Raw genomic sequence first — 14,784 nt, 5'->3', positions numbered from 1 at the left:
TCTCGATCCTGCGCCTCACCCTATCTCCGAGTAGAACCTGAACCTCTGTGACAAAGGAGATCCTCATCAGACCCTGGAACTTCTGACCCTTGACCCGGACTTCAACTGGCAACTTGCCTGCACCCTCCGTGCAGTCCTTGAATAGGGTGTAGTAGCAGTCGCCGTAGAAACGGTAGTGGTCATTGTCGAAAGTGATGACTTGCGATCCGCCGAAGACCCGACAGTGTCCCTCGACTAAAAGATTGAGATACGAGCCAGGACATTCTTTATATACATATATATATATTTTTTTTTTTTCTTGCTTTTTTCCGGCACAAATCTGCGTTAAAAACAAAAACTTTGGTAGTTCCCAAACTTGAAAACTGAGAATGGTTGGCAAGGTAAAAGATTATAAGTAAATGTGATGCAGAAAAGAAGGTAAGGGAACACCCTAGGACATTTATAACACCATTTTCTATGTACTTGTTTTCTATTCCATATGATTAATAAGGATAAGAAGTCACAAGGTCCCATAACATTTTGCACTTCAGTAAGAAGAAGAGGACAAATAACAGAGCAAATACTTTTGAATAGAGTTAAAAGCTTACTAAAAAAACCCCCCAAATCCATGATGATGATGATGATGATGGGTAAAATGAAATGTTTATCAGAGCTGACTTTATTTTTTCTGATTGATTACAGACTTCACCATGCATGTCAAACTGCACCTACACCGACTTTGTATAGATGAAAAAGCTCTGTGGCAATGTAAGTTTCAAATTCTCAGGTAACTTCTGATTGGACTTAACCATATCTAGCATTACAGGACATTTATTGTTACTTGAAAATTCTATTATTTGCATGTGATTTCAAACATAAGCCACAGGTGAAAAGGTGTAGAAAAAGAAACCTATTTGTATCAAGCTTTTTATACACATCAAGCACACCCATTACCATTTCACACATCAAATATAATAATATGACAATGACAGAGAAACATATAATATATATGGTATATATTCTTCTGCATCATTCCTCTCATGGACTCTGAGAGTCAACCAATATTCTAAAAATTACCAACTTGCAGAACATATTGCCTCTGGAAACAGATAAGCAATCAGTATTGTCTCCAGAGAGAAAAATTAATAGTTTTTCACTTGTAAAGGATAAGTACATGTACCTATCACTCATTTTTGTCATCATGGCAGTTCTTAAACCTAAATTCCACCACTTGCAAAATGTTTGACCAATTAAGATTCACAAGATATCATTACATACCTTACATCTCCACTACCTTAAAAGGAATTTTTACAATTTTTTTATTTAAACGTATAGATATTTTCGCGATTGAGGAGGTCCTGGACATTTTCGCAAGATGTTGTTTTCATGATTTGACACCAGGGCTATTTTAAGCGTATTAGTGCCTGTCTGTAAATTCATTGCGATCAGGATCAGGTGGTGACATTTTCATGCGTTGTTAACTCTGTGGTCCAACAGTGATTTGCAAATTGCGAAAATGAAACCCCAACAAAAATAACAGCTTTTACAGTATTCCATGACATACCTCGGTCACAGAATTGTCCAGTGAAACCCTCGTGGCAGCAACACCTGAATCCCGCCTTGTCATTGGTGGCGATGCAGTGACCATTGTTACATGGCTGCGTATTACAGGGATGTACCTCAATGTCGGGATCAACTGGCTGCGACGTACACTTGGATGCCACCTGCAAACAGCAAAGTAAGGACAAAAGTGAGGGAAAGAGGCGGATTATTATGTGGCAGAACACATTACAGTACTGGATTATTCTGACTTTATGGATGAAAAGAAGGATGATGTGTGTATACCTTCAATCTGCTTGGCGACTCCTTGCAAGGTCGGCCAAAGACTTCACTGGTCACCGGCAGCTGGCAAGCCACCTTCCCATGGCAAGCCTCTTTGACGATCACTTCCGCCGTCGCTTCAAAGCAGTCCTCCGAGGAGCGACCATAGCGGACAGCTTCAATGATGAGTACGGTTCCATTGGGGCACCTTAGGTTCAGCGTGCTGCCTTCTTCCACCCCCCTGGCCACAGCTTGGTCCGGAACACTGTGTGCCAGCACTGTCTCGGAACAGTGGTGCTCGGTCCGCACGTACTTGGCGATGCCCACGCAGGGCTCGCCGAACGTGGCCATGCCGGCGACGAAGGTGCATGTCCTGCGGCCCTGACAGAGGGCTTGGACACTGAGCGCAGCGGCCTCTGTAGAGCAGGTCTCGCCAGCGAGGGGCGACGTCGGCTGGCAAGCACTGCTGGCACCGTCCTGGCCGTAGAAGACGGACAGGATGTCGATGGTGCCATTCTCACAGGAAAGGGTGACGGTAGCATCTTGGCACTCCAAGGTGTCAACAGGGTTATTAATGGCTGGAGGGAAGGATCATAAGACATCCTTTACAATGGTATAAAACTTCACTTTTTTCTTCAAAAGACAAATGAATAAGCTTCTACTACTAACAATAACAATCATATTATACATTATATATTAGGGTATATAACAAAGTTACAAGTGTATATACCCTAAACTAAGCTAGCGCGAGTTCCCTTACTCTCCCCTCTGATTTGTCTCAGAAACATATTAATCTCTTTCCTCTATCTCAAAGTCTCTACACTGAAAGCTGAGGCTTATGAAGTCAATTTCAGTGATTAACTTCATGCAGCCTTTGCTTTTTTGAGGGGCAGGGGGTCACAACCCTTCATCCCCCAACCTCAAAAAAAAGAAAAAAAAGACCCACAATATCAAGAAGTAATAAACACATTCATATCTAAATGATCGACAGATGAAGTCAAGAAAATAAAGTTTAGATCACACCTACCCAGGAAATTTTGTAAGTGCAGAAATTTTATAGTTACTTAAAATGCATCAAGAGATCTCAGTCATCATGATCTGTAAAACACGTTTATTGTGGAATTATAAGTTACTCCAATAACATTTTACATAATAATGACAGTAGAACAAGATGACACTTTCACCGCAAATTGCCAACACCATCCTGTGCCCCCCCCCATCCCCTCAGATGACAAAAGCCGGCACACTGCTGGTGAAGATGGGACTCACCGACACACTCTTGACCATCGCCAGAGAAATCGTCCTTACAGTGGCAGCCGTAAACGCCTTCGTGGACGCCGCACGTCGCATCCTCGTGGCACGTTATCTGTCGGCAGGATTCCTTTCCGTCTTTCTGGCATGTGCAGAGGAGGTTGCAGCCACGCTTCGTAAACGTCTCCCCAACCTGAGGTTTAACAACACAAGTAGGAAAAGGAAAAGTCAAAAGAGATGCGTAGAATGATTGAACATCAGGAAATTAAATAATCGCCTCATTCATCGAAGATCCATCATTTGATTTGACTAGGTGTACTACCAGTTAACAGTAAAATTTGAATATACTGCTGCTATGTTTTTCAGTTTCCTTATCCCTCTGGTTCCCATCGAGTAGAGTTAGTGTACTATAGGCAGGGCTCAACACTAACGGTGGCCCGGTGGCCCGGGGCCACCAAAAATGAAAGTCGGGCTACCAAATTTTAAAAAAGGGCAAATTTGGTGGCCCGCCTCGGGCCACCAAAATTGTTTTAAAAGTATGTCAATAAAGTCGTAACTTTTTGCGCCGGAAACGCATAAATGCATGCAGTGAGTTAATGTTTTTTATTGTTTTTTTTTCGGGCCGCCAAATTTTTCTCTCGGGCCACCAAAAATTTGAAATTAATGATTTTGGTGGCCCCATCGGGCCACCAAAAAAACTAGAAATATCACTGAAGGTGATTAATACCCCCGCCCCGTGACGACAGTCTTACCCAAGGAATGATCTTTCCTTGATCTTCTGCCATTTAAATGCCGTTACCATGGCAACGCAGCTTCCGACACGTCCGAAAAATATGTCTTACACATCTTCCCACCAAGACTATTGTGTGTGCCACATTTCATAAGCTTTTGTCAAAAACTGAGGAAGTAGTTCAATCCACAAGATCTTTCCTTGATCTTCCGCCATTAATATGCCGTTACCATGGCAACGCAGCTTCCGACACGTCCAAAAAATATGTCTTGCACATCTTCCCACCAAGACCAATGTGTGTGCCACATTTCATGAGCTTCAGTCGAATACAGAGGAAGTAGTTCAATCCGCAAGATCTTTCCTTGATCTTCTGCCATTTATATGCCGTTACCATGGCAACGCAGCTTCCGATACGTCCGAAAAATATGTCTTCCACATCTTCCCACCAAGATCAAGGTGTGTGCCACATTTCATAAGCTTTGGTCAAAAAACTGAGGAAGTAGTTAAATCCGCAAGATCTTTCCTTGATCTTCTGCCATTAATATGCCGTTACCATGGCAACGTACTTTCGGGTACTGTCGAAAAATGCGTCTTGCACATCTACAACCAAAGGCACACATCTGTACCAAGTTTCATGGAAATTGGGCAAAAACTGAGGAAGTAGTTTGCAACACAAAATTTTCCATCATTTTGGCTCATAATATGTGAGCTGTTACCATGGCAACATACTTTTTGTCACTGTCAAGAAATGTGTCATGCTGACCTATATCCTAAGACAAACATTCAATATGAATTCCATGAGAATTGGAAGAACACTGATGAAGCAGTTTTGCCATGAAGCATTTTGCCCTATATTTTACCAATAACATGCCGTTACCATGGCAACGCACTTTTTGCCACTGCAGAAATATGTGTCTTGCACATTAACATATTCAGATGAACATCTGTACCTAATTTCATAAAAATTGATCAAAAACTGTGGGAGGAGTTCGCGACGCAAGATTTGTACCCATTTTTGCCATAATATGCCGTTACCATGGCAACATACTTTTGGGTACTGTCAAAAAATACGTCTTGCACATCTACAACCCAAGGCACACATCTGTGCCAAGTTTTATGGGAATCGGTTGAAAACTGAGGAAGTAGTTCGCGACGCAAGATTTGCAACGGACCGACCGCCCGACCGCCCGACCGCCCGACCGCCCAAACGTCCGCTGATTCCTATATACCCCCTTCAAACTTTGTTTGGCGGGGGTTTAAAAAGTTAGTGTGGAGCCCTGCTATAGGTGTGGGTGTGATTCCAGTGAGTGGGGAAATATTATTCTGTATAGTACGTCGAGCACTACACAATGTGTTAACCCTAACTAGGCCGGGCTATTTAGGTAGTTGATAGAGCCGGGGGGGCTGGGAGGCCCCCCCTCCAGATCTCGGCCGTCGACCGCGCGATCGCGACGAAAATTGGCACACACATTGCCTATGACGTAATCTAGAATACCACGAAGTTAATTTTTCAAAAAATCATCATTTATGCTAAATTATGCTAATTTATGCATGATGATGCATAAAATCAGACTATTTGGTATAAATCACAAAAAAAAGCTCAAAACAGGCAAATTTTTAGTGTAAATATTCTTTTTAGTGTCCTTAGCAAATGTAGTAAAAAAAATTGTGATATCAGAAAAAATTCTTAAGTATTTTATTGTTTTTTTGAATTTCTTATGTATTTCTTTGTTTTTTCGACTTTATGTTTTTCATTGTTTTTTCGATGAAATTTGTCCGCGACATCGCTCCGAACAAGAAAATATGTTATTCATTGATTTTCATCTATAAAACACCAAAATAATCATGCTTTTATGAAATTTGCCAGTAAGCACAGTTTGCATTGAAATTGTATACGAATTAACGTTTTTGAGCAATTTTTGGTCTGACATGCATGTACATATTTATGCGTAACTTCGGAACCGCGCGCCCGGGCGTCGCAAATTTGGTGTCAAAAGATGCGGGAGACTCGAAAAAAAAAAGTCATGAAATGTCGCGGCGATAGCTTTTTGCGATTGCGATACATCGCGCGGAACGTGTCCGAGGCCCCCCCCGGCCTAGTTAGGGTTAAAGGTATAATGTAATATAAACTACAACTGCAGATGTACTATTACAATATTAGTTTTAATCTCATGAATTTTGCAAGAGCCAAGATTCACAAAATTAAAATGCATATGAAGGCTCTTGTCTACACTATATGCATTGAATGCCAGAGGCACTTCGCAAAAATGTCATGCCGCTAAATATTATGTTTTGCGGTAAATTGGCCTGGTAAGGAGAGTTTCGCATGTTTTTAATTCTGTGGAATCAAGACAGTACAGTGTAAGTGCAGGACCATATGGCAATCAAATATATTCGCGTGCTTTTATTTTCGTGCTAGTTTCTGGTTGCGCGAAATGCGCAAAAATTTCAACACCGCAAAAATTTCCACTTTCAAAGTATGGGATTCATGAATGATTATTATTATGCATCACCTTTCCCTGATCCAACAAATCATCTATAACACTTTCTACATGCAAGCACTTGAGACCTGTGTTAATGAGACACTGTTATCTTTCTGAGTTCAAATTCAAACACCTGCATCCCCCTCTATCCGCCAGGGCATGCTTCCATGTTAAAACTCCAGCTGGAAATATTCCAGCTAGGATTCCAACAGGCGACCACAGACCCCCTTCCTCCTACCACTCACTTCATACTGCCTCCCGTCGTCAAGGCAACCGCACTGGTCGTGCCTGACGCAGGTCTCCCCGTTGAAGACCAGCCCCGGGGAGCAGGCCAGGCCCGGCACGCAGGTAAGAATGTCACAGTTGTCTTCGGCGCGGGGCGCGACACAAGTTGGAGTACAGGGGAGGAGGCAGGGCTCGAAGGTGGTGCCTGGCAACGGAGTACCAACTGCATAGAAATGGGGTTTGGACACCATAACTCTACTGTCTTCCATCTTTATAAATGCAATCGCATGTTTTCAAACCAATGTGCTTCATTAAAAATGAAAAACACAGGCAAAATATATGCATATCCCATCATTGGAATAGAATAATGGCTTAACAACATTCACTGAAGTCGATGATCTTCTTTCGTTTCTCTTTTTCTTTTTCTTTTTCTTTGTAATTGGAGGTTCTTCAATGCAAGTGTGACGTCCCTTTCATTATATCAAAAGTTGCAAAAAAAAAATGTAAGCTTCCAGAGTCGGCCTTGAATCTTTGAACGTGTGAGATGTTTCTAATAATCAAAGATGTGAACTGCCATGAAAATTTTGTCACCGCTCCTATAATTTGGCTGAATTTCACTGAATGCACTTTGTGATTTTTGACTGACACAGGAAATTCTGACAATAGATCTCTAACAATGACCTTTAACTCATCACTCAAAATATAAATGCTTTAACTTAGTATGAACACCAAAACAAACAGTAAGTACCACGTCTTCCTAAGCTGAAGTTACCATGCATGATTTAAAAACATATATATATATATATTGATAGAGTATTCTCTCCTCGAAGGGTTGACAAAAGTAACTTTTACCCAATGACAGAAGCCACAGCTCTAAATTGAGAGGTCACATTCATAAAAAGTGTTTATTAAAAAATCTTACATATCTAAAAAGAGCATGCCCCATGAGGTAGTACCCCATTCTACAGAAATTACTGGCAAAATGCATAGATGCAAGAATGGAATCTTAAAAGAATCAAAAGACCTCTCCAGCAGAATGTTATAAGTGTAAAGAAATCAATAAGAGTGTCCAAGGAATAATTTTCCAATTCAAATCTGATAACCAATTTCAGCTGATGAACAATATCTAAAATGGAATCCTTTACGCTTCTACGAAAGAAAACTGATACGCAAAAGTTAGTTTGTGTAGCAGTGGTGTAAAAATGCATAGCAAATTGCGATGCAATACCAGGAAAATTATTCCCCGGTACCGGTTATGGTCATTATGCTGAGAAGGAAGGGAAAGCTCGAAATCTCACCGCAGCTACTGAAGAGGTCGCGCACGTCGCTGACCGCCGCTGACCGACTGCGGCACTCCTGGTCCAGGGCATCCAGTGTCTCGCACAGGATCTCGTCGCCCGGCGCGGCACACACGTCGGTCACGCAGTAAATGTAGAGCATCTCCCTCTCGGTTGCCTGCAGACAGCCGGAGAATGGCCCTGGGAGACGGGTCAGATGCGTCACCATGGTAACAGAGATGACATAGATGGATTCATTGGTCAGAGAACATATTCGTGAAGATAGAATACATGGGTAAAAGAACAGTTTGACATAGCTGACACAGAATTAAGGTTCAATTACTGCAACATACCGTCAAACCACTGAAACTACTGAAGCTACTCGAATTCAGAAAATGCCCTCCTCCCCCTGAAAAGCTGAACACTTTGGAAAGTGATGATCTTAAGAAAAGTGATGATGATATTAGTAATCATACAATGATTACAAAGCTAATGCAACCATGATGTTATCTGAAATATTCATCCTGGTCAAAATAATGACAATCGTGTTTAATAATGAAAGTGATGAGCATTATGGAGACCCATCCCCACACGCATCTACTTTCTGTAGATTCTTCCAATTTTCCAATATAAATATGACTTACTCTGGAACGATTTGACATACATCGTCTTACTTCAAACTCAGTCTGTACACACTGAATACTAAAAATGTGTTACTATACTCATTGAACTCGAGATATATGTCACAAATATAATTTGTATGAAAACATGATAAAAAAATGATCAATGAGTGAATGAATGTTAAATAGTGATGCAATGATAGCCATAGTGAAAACTACTACTACTACTACATTGTACCACTATTGCTACTGTGTGATATGATAACAATAAATAGTGAAATTGCATAGACTTTACAAGTAACAAGAATTTTGTATCATATTTGATTAGTGATCAAAACATTTCCAAAGCTGCCAGTGTGATCAAGAGCAGTTATAACCAAGTTTGCCCTCACCGTTTTCATCGTTCAGCACAGCACACTGCGATGCTGCGTGGCTTGCATCGCTACACACCGGCTCGTTGTCACACAACGGGCAACGTTTGCAGTCACTAGAGACTGCCCAGCTGAGGCCAAATTCCGTTGCAGAGGCAGTCTGGAAAGAAAGAAAGAAAGAAAGAAAGAAAGAAAGAAAGAAACAGGATATCTCAAGACTACTACTGTAAAAGTGGATATTTTCGCGCGACTAATTTTTCGCGCTCGGCGAGGTAAGAAGAGTTTCGCGTGTTTTTAATTCCGCGGTATCAAGACATCAACTACGGGAACATATGGCAAGCAAAAATATTCGCATGCTTTTATTTTCGCGCTAGTTCCTGATTGCGCGAAATGCGCGAAAATTTCAACACCGCGAAAATTTCCACTTTTACAGTAGTTGGTTCACTCCTAATATGTGCTTTGGTGACGAAACAAGACAAACTTACAGTATAATACATTGAAGTGCTTAGCATCCAGCCAGCGAAAGCTTGGGTTTGAATTCATTCATATACGTACATGCCATACCTCAAATGTCAATGTTGCTCCAGGCAACTTGACTAAAAGTTACCATAAGGCCCTTCTGCCGGCTATGATACAGTGAAACAAAAAAGATCTTACCAAACTGCCACCTCTTTCCATCAAGTCGTCTTCTCCTTTCCCATTGAAGTTGCCGCACAACCCACACAGCTTGCCCTGGAAGTGGTCCGGCACCTCGACCCGGACACTGCTCTCTCCGTCCCACCACACGCGTAGACCAAAGGGTGTCTTCATGACCTTTGACCCAACATAAAATAACCCTGTATTAGGCCATTGCTTCTAACTACTCTAATAAAAACTTTTTCTCAAATGTAAGTAATATTCTTATTAATCCTATGGTGGGCCAAAAAAGTTCTGAAGATGTGACAAATTGACAGGAGGAAAATTATTTGTATCAAATTGTGGGGATGAATGATCAACGTACTGAAGCATAGGTCTACTAAACTTGTCCTACATATTTGGTGACAAATGTCCAAAAGCAAGGGATATGATATCCCAGGTAACATGCCCATATGGGAACCATGTGGGCATACTCTGGGAAAGCTGAGCCATTTTGACATAGCAGAATCCCATATGTATAGCTATAATGGGATCCATATGGGTTAACCCATACAAGTTTCACACGGGAATGAAATGAGCAATTTTAAGATGTGTTAATGTCCACACGGGTAAAATATGGGAATAAAATGGGCAAACTTATATTTCTAAAATGTGCAAATGTCCACATGATGGGAATGATATAGATAGATTTATATTTCTAAGATGTGCAGATATCCACAAGGGTAAAATATGGGAATAAAATGGGCAGACCCATGTGGACAAATGAAAATGCACTCATGGGTGTCATATGGAAATGAACTGGGCAACCCATACGGGCAAGATATGTAAATATCTATATGGGTGCAGCAGGTACAGTATCATCTGGGTAAGATAAGAAAATGTCAATACAGGTACATGTATCACATTAAAATGCAATGCGCAAACCTACAGTACATACAACATGTGTATGTGTAAGATAGAAATGCCCTATGTTTACCATAAGGGAATAAAATCAGCAAACCATGATGGTATTAGAAAGGTAAATGTCCATATGGGTACCATATTGGCATCACGTATCTAGCCCATGTGGGTAAGATATGTTAATGCATGTATGGGTATCACAAGAGGATGAACTGGGTAAACCCATTTGGGTAAGATATGTAGAATTCCTTTGTACATGTAGTTGTCATATGACAATGATCTGGGTAAACCTATCCTGGTAGATGTGTAAACATCCATATGGGTAACATATGGGAAATTGCCGGGCAAACTCATCAAGATAAGATATGAAAATGTTCATCTTGGCATTACACAAGCAAAAACATCCTGGTTATACTATGGACAATGGAAATGCCCATATGGGTACCATACAGGACTTATATGAGCTTATCGTCGCTGGGGTGACAAGACCTTGTATTTGCAATTTTGGTGAAAATGACTTTTTTAGATTAATGGTCTGATAATCAATTAAGTGATGTCCTGTCCAAATCCTAGATGTCTTACCCCAAAACTGAAGCCACCACGGCATGTCAAAGGAATGTCTATCCCATTGGATACAGTGCTTTGGCTGCCATGTTTTTTTGCTCTCCTGAACATTTGACATTTTGTACATACGAGGTCTTGTCACCCCAGTGACGTTATATGGATACCATACAGGACTTAAATGGGCTTACATGTATGTGGGTACCATACGAGACTTAAATGGGCTACCATAGCACGAGAGGTGACCCTATATATCTGGTTGGAAGGAAAACAAATTTACAAATATTTTAAGAAAAAATAATGAAAATTCAATAGCCACTGCACTTCAGCCATAGGGTCAATGAGAAAAGTTGAATGTGAATGTTTTGCTTTGTTTGCAAATGGGCGTGTCCGCTGGAATTTTTTTTTGTTTTGCCTTGTTCTGATTAGCACAAATGTCTCAAAACTATCTGCCAATACAATATATAGATCCCCTAATCACATTAATCCATACTGTACACCATGGTCTTTCTGTTAGACATATGATTCTAGTGTGCTGACTAACTTAAAAAAGACCACTTAATTACTGTATTCAAATTTACAAACACACTTCCTCCAAGGACCTGGTAGTAAGCTATTAAAACTACCTGTGTACATTCACAGCTTAAATTAACTTATTTGTTGCTATGCCGGGCAAGCCTCAGGTACAACTTAAGTTATTTGGGCTGTAAGGAAATATTTTTGTGGTAAAGTTATGCATAGAATTTTAATATATGCATAAAATTTGTATATGTTAGTACACTGATTTATCAGGCAAAGTTCGGAGGAAACCAGGTGAAGTTCGGAGGAATCAACAAAATGTTGACAAATCACAGCTAAGAGCTTGGGAACATAAAGGGTGAACAGTACTTACTGGCTTCCTATTACCAGCAAGAATGATCTGAATGTCATGAGTGATGTACGGTATCCGTATCTTCTCCCCATCCACATAGAGTTCTTTGTCTCCACGCAACTCGTAGGTCTGAGAACAGAAAACAGAAGCATGAGGCGTCCATTAGCCTACAGTAGGATTGATTCACAGTTAACAACACTGTAAAAGAAAAGTAGCTATCTGATTGGTTGATTGCCCATCATGTGACATTCAGTTAAAAGTACCATCGCACGCTGCAGCTGTCAGCCGTGCAATTTTGTACAGGCTCTGATTTCACAATTAACGAACATTTGACGCATGCACTCAACAATTACAAGTGCGCTTACAAGCAAATTTTTGTCACTCAGTTTTGTAAACAACTTCAACTGATCAATTTCACTACGTATGTATGTGTACACAGCTGACTGTGACTGTGTTACTCAGTCGACTTCCAAGGAAAATGGTTGCCATTTCTGTGCTAAATGCAAGGATCTATGTGGAGCAAATATGTTGATGCCCGAGGTGTTGTATAAAACAAATAGTGTATGGTCAAAGTGCAATGGGACAAGATTTCGCACTCGGTGAAAAATGAGGCACACTTTCCAACTTGGCTTCGCCTCGTTGAATAGAGCGCCTCTTTCTTTCATGTTGTGTGAAATCTTGTACCATTGCACCTTTGACCATTCACTATTTGCATGCTAAAAACAAACACTTATTGTAACTCATCTGGAATAAAAGAAAAATTGCAGGTTGCTGAATCTGCATTCTAAGACTTATACAAGTTATGAATTCCACTAATAGCTGATGCATGCATTTCGACAAGGTATAAAAAGAGATAGACTGTCTCTGTGATTACTATGATACTGTATATGCTGCTATTTTTGCGTACAAATATTTTCGCGAATGAGGTCATAGACATTTTCGCGAGATTTTGTCATCGCGAATTGATGCCGACGCTAACGTAAATGCACTATTACCCTTGCGTAAGGAGACATTTTCGCATATTGTTAAATTCGCGATCGAACTGTGATTCACAAAATTCACAAAAATTAAAAACTCGCGAAAATAACAGCTCATACAGTATTAAACTGAATGAAATTTCTGACAAGATAGTAACAGAAAAAAACTAGAGAGGGGCCGTCAAAGGCGGCAGACCCACGCCTTGTACAAAGTCGGGGTAAACATACTGTGCATTCGGTCATCTACCAGAATTCGGTCACTTAATTGCCAGTGTCCTTTATCACCAGCCAGTGCGTTCTACCAAAGATCGTACACTGAAGTGTACGATCTTTGGTTCTACAGTCACATCACACGCAAATCACATCATTTCACATACGGTAACACTCATTCACCACAGGAAAGTCCTTTAGTCTCCTCCAAAAATCCATCGAAAATCCCAAATTCCACCGTCAAAAGTGCAGATTCGGAACTTTTCCAAGCGCGCGAATTAAGTCCAGTTTTAAGAGTATTGTCTACGCGACGGGTCGCCGAAAAAGCGCTAAAAATCGAGAAATACGCCGTTTTCTTGCGGGATATTTTGCTTATAGCAAGCCGAGAGTGTGTTGATATCAAAGGTCGTATGAGTGTACGATCTTTGATGGTATCCACAAAAGCGCAAAAGAAAAACAAAATTTACGTACCCCCTAGGCAATTACCCCTATGATTAGTGTCTACGGGAATTATTCAATGCAAGGGTTAAATGCAAATGTCTACTGCACCAGTATTCGGTCACCAACGAGCGCCGCAACGTCCCCGATGCTATTTTGCACCAACAGGGTACAGCGCGATGCATTTTCAGCGGCCTTGCACACGCATTGACATTGAGCGCGCATATCGTGCAGTGTGACTGCGACCGAGCAAATGCTCCTCCAACGAAAAAAACAATCAATTTTAATTTGAAAAATCATCAAAATACGGGCCAGTTTGTGACGACGGAGAACGAACTTTCATAAATCCAGAAGGACATAGTCCTCCAAATAGGCCTAAACGTAAATTTCGGAATTCTTACGAACATTTGAGCAGCGAAGTCCGATCGTTTGGGAGTTTATGTTTTCGTATGGTAGCGGAAAATCGCAAAGTGAGAAACGGGAAATTTTCGGAGTGGTCACTATACCATGGGGTCAAAACTTAAAGGTCGCACAGAATTTGCAAGGGTCAACCGATTATCACCAAAATCTAATCGATTCTTTCCTGTTATTATCCAGACATCCCCTGAACATTTCGTGCAAATCCGTTTACCCGTTCTCTTGTTATCTTGTACACAAACAAACAAACAAACAAACAAACAAACAAACAAACAAACAAACAAACAAACACACAAACAAACAAACAAACAAACAAACAAACATACGGAACCCTTTACATAACCCCCTGCCGATTTTCATCGGCGTGGGTAATAATCTTGTGGCAGGGCACTTTTGATCAATACTCTTTTTTACTTGACCCAACAGAAAAGACTGCAAGTACTTCAAGCAAAGGGTCTTGTTTTGCCTCATATGTTTTAGTTTCCCTCGACCTGATGGGCAATGGGATTGTAGCAGACTGAGGGAGTTTATGGTCTTTACTCCCTTCTGCCTCTGACTTCTAAAACAATACCTTGCCTCCCAGAGTAAGCTTGACTTCCCTCCTCTCGGGGACGTGGGATGAATTTTTCAATGAAGGAATGGTTGTCACGGAGACGGAGAAATTTTGCTGGGCGTCGCCGGCGCAGGTCTGCGACAGCACGTACTCGCACTCCCCTGGGAAGCGGTAATATCGCAGGTCGTAGGTCCTGATGGTAGATGCAGGGTACACCAGACAAGTTCCAATGGCTGGGGGTTGGGGGAGAGGGTGATGAAAGGAGAAAGATATTTAAACAAAGTACATGATTTACTACTTCCTACTATCAAAATATTTACATCTTTGACCTTTATATGACATTGCAACTGAAAAGTAAAGTATGTGTACATGATATGAGATGATGGAGAGTGCCAGATATTAAAATCATTTCTTTAATATTGAGATACATATTTAAGGAGAGATGCAATATACTTGCTTAAACG

At 40.9% G+C, this 14,784-nt stretch overlaps 1 pseudogene; it reads right to left on the bottom strand.

Moving 5' to 3' along the window:
- Window positions 1-14,784, bottom strand: part of LOC139718997 (zonadhesin-like) — a 45,716-nt pseudogene that overhangs the window by 16,812 nt on the left and 14,120 nt on the right.

Source organism: Diadema antillarum, unplaced genomic scaffold (genome assembly GCF_040938485.1).
Source record: "Diadema antillarum isolate AM-2024a unplaced genomic scaffold, OU_Dant_1.0 scf00000103, whole genome shotgun sequence".
NCBI classification, from domain to species: Eukaryota; Metazoa; Echinodermata; class Echinoidea; order Diadematoida; family Diadematidae; genus Diadema; species Diadema antillarum.
Note: the sequence above shows the minus strand (reverse complement) of the source record. Positions and strands in the feature narration are given on the sequence as shown.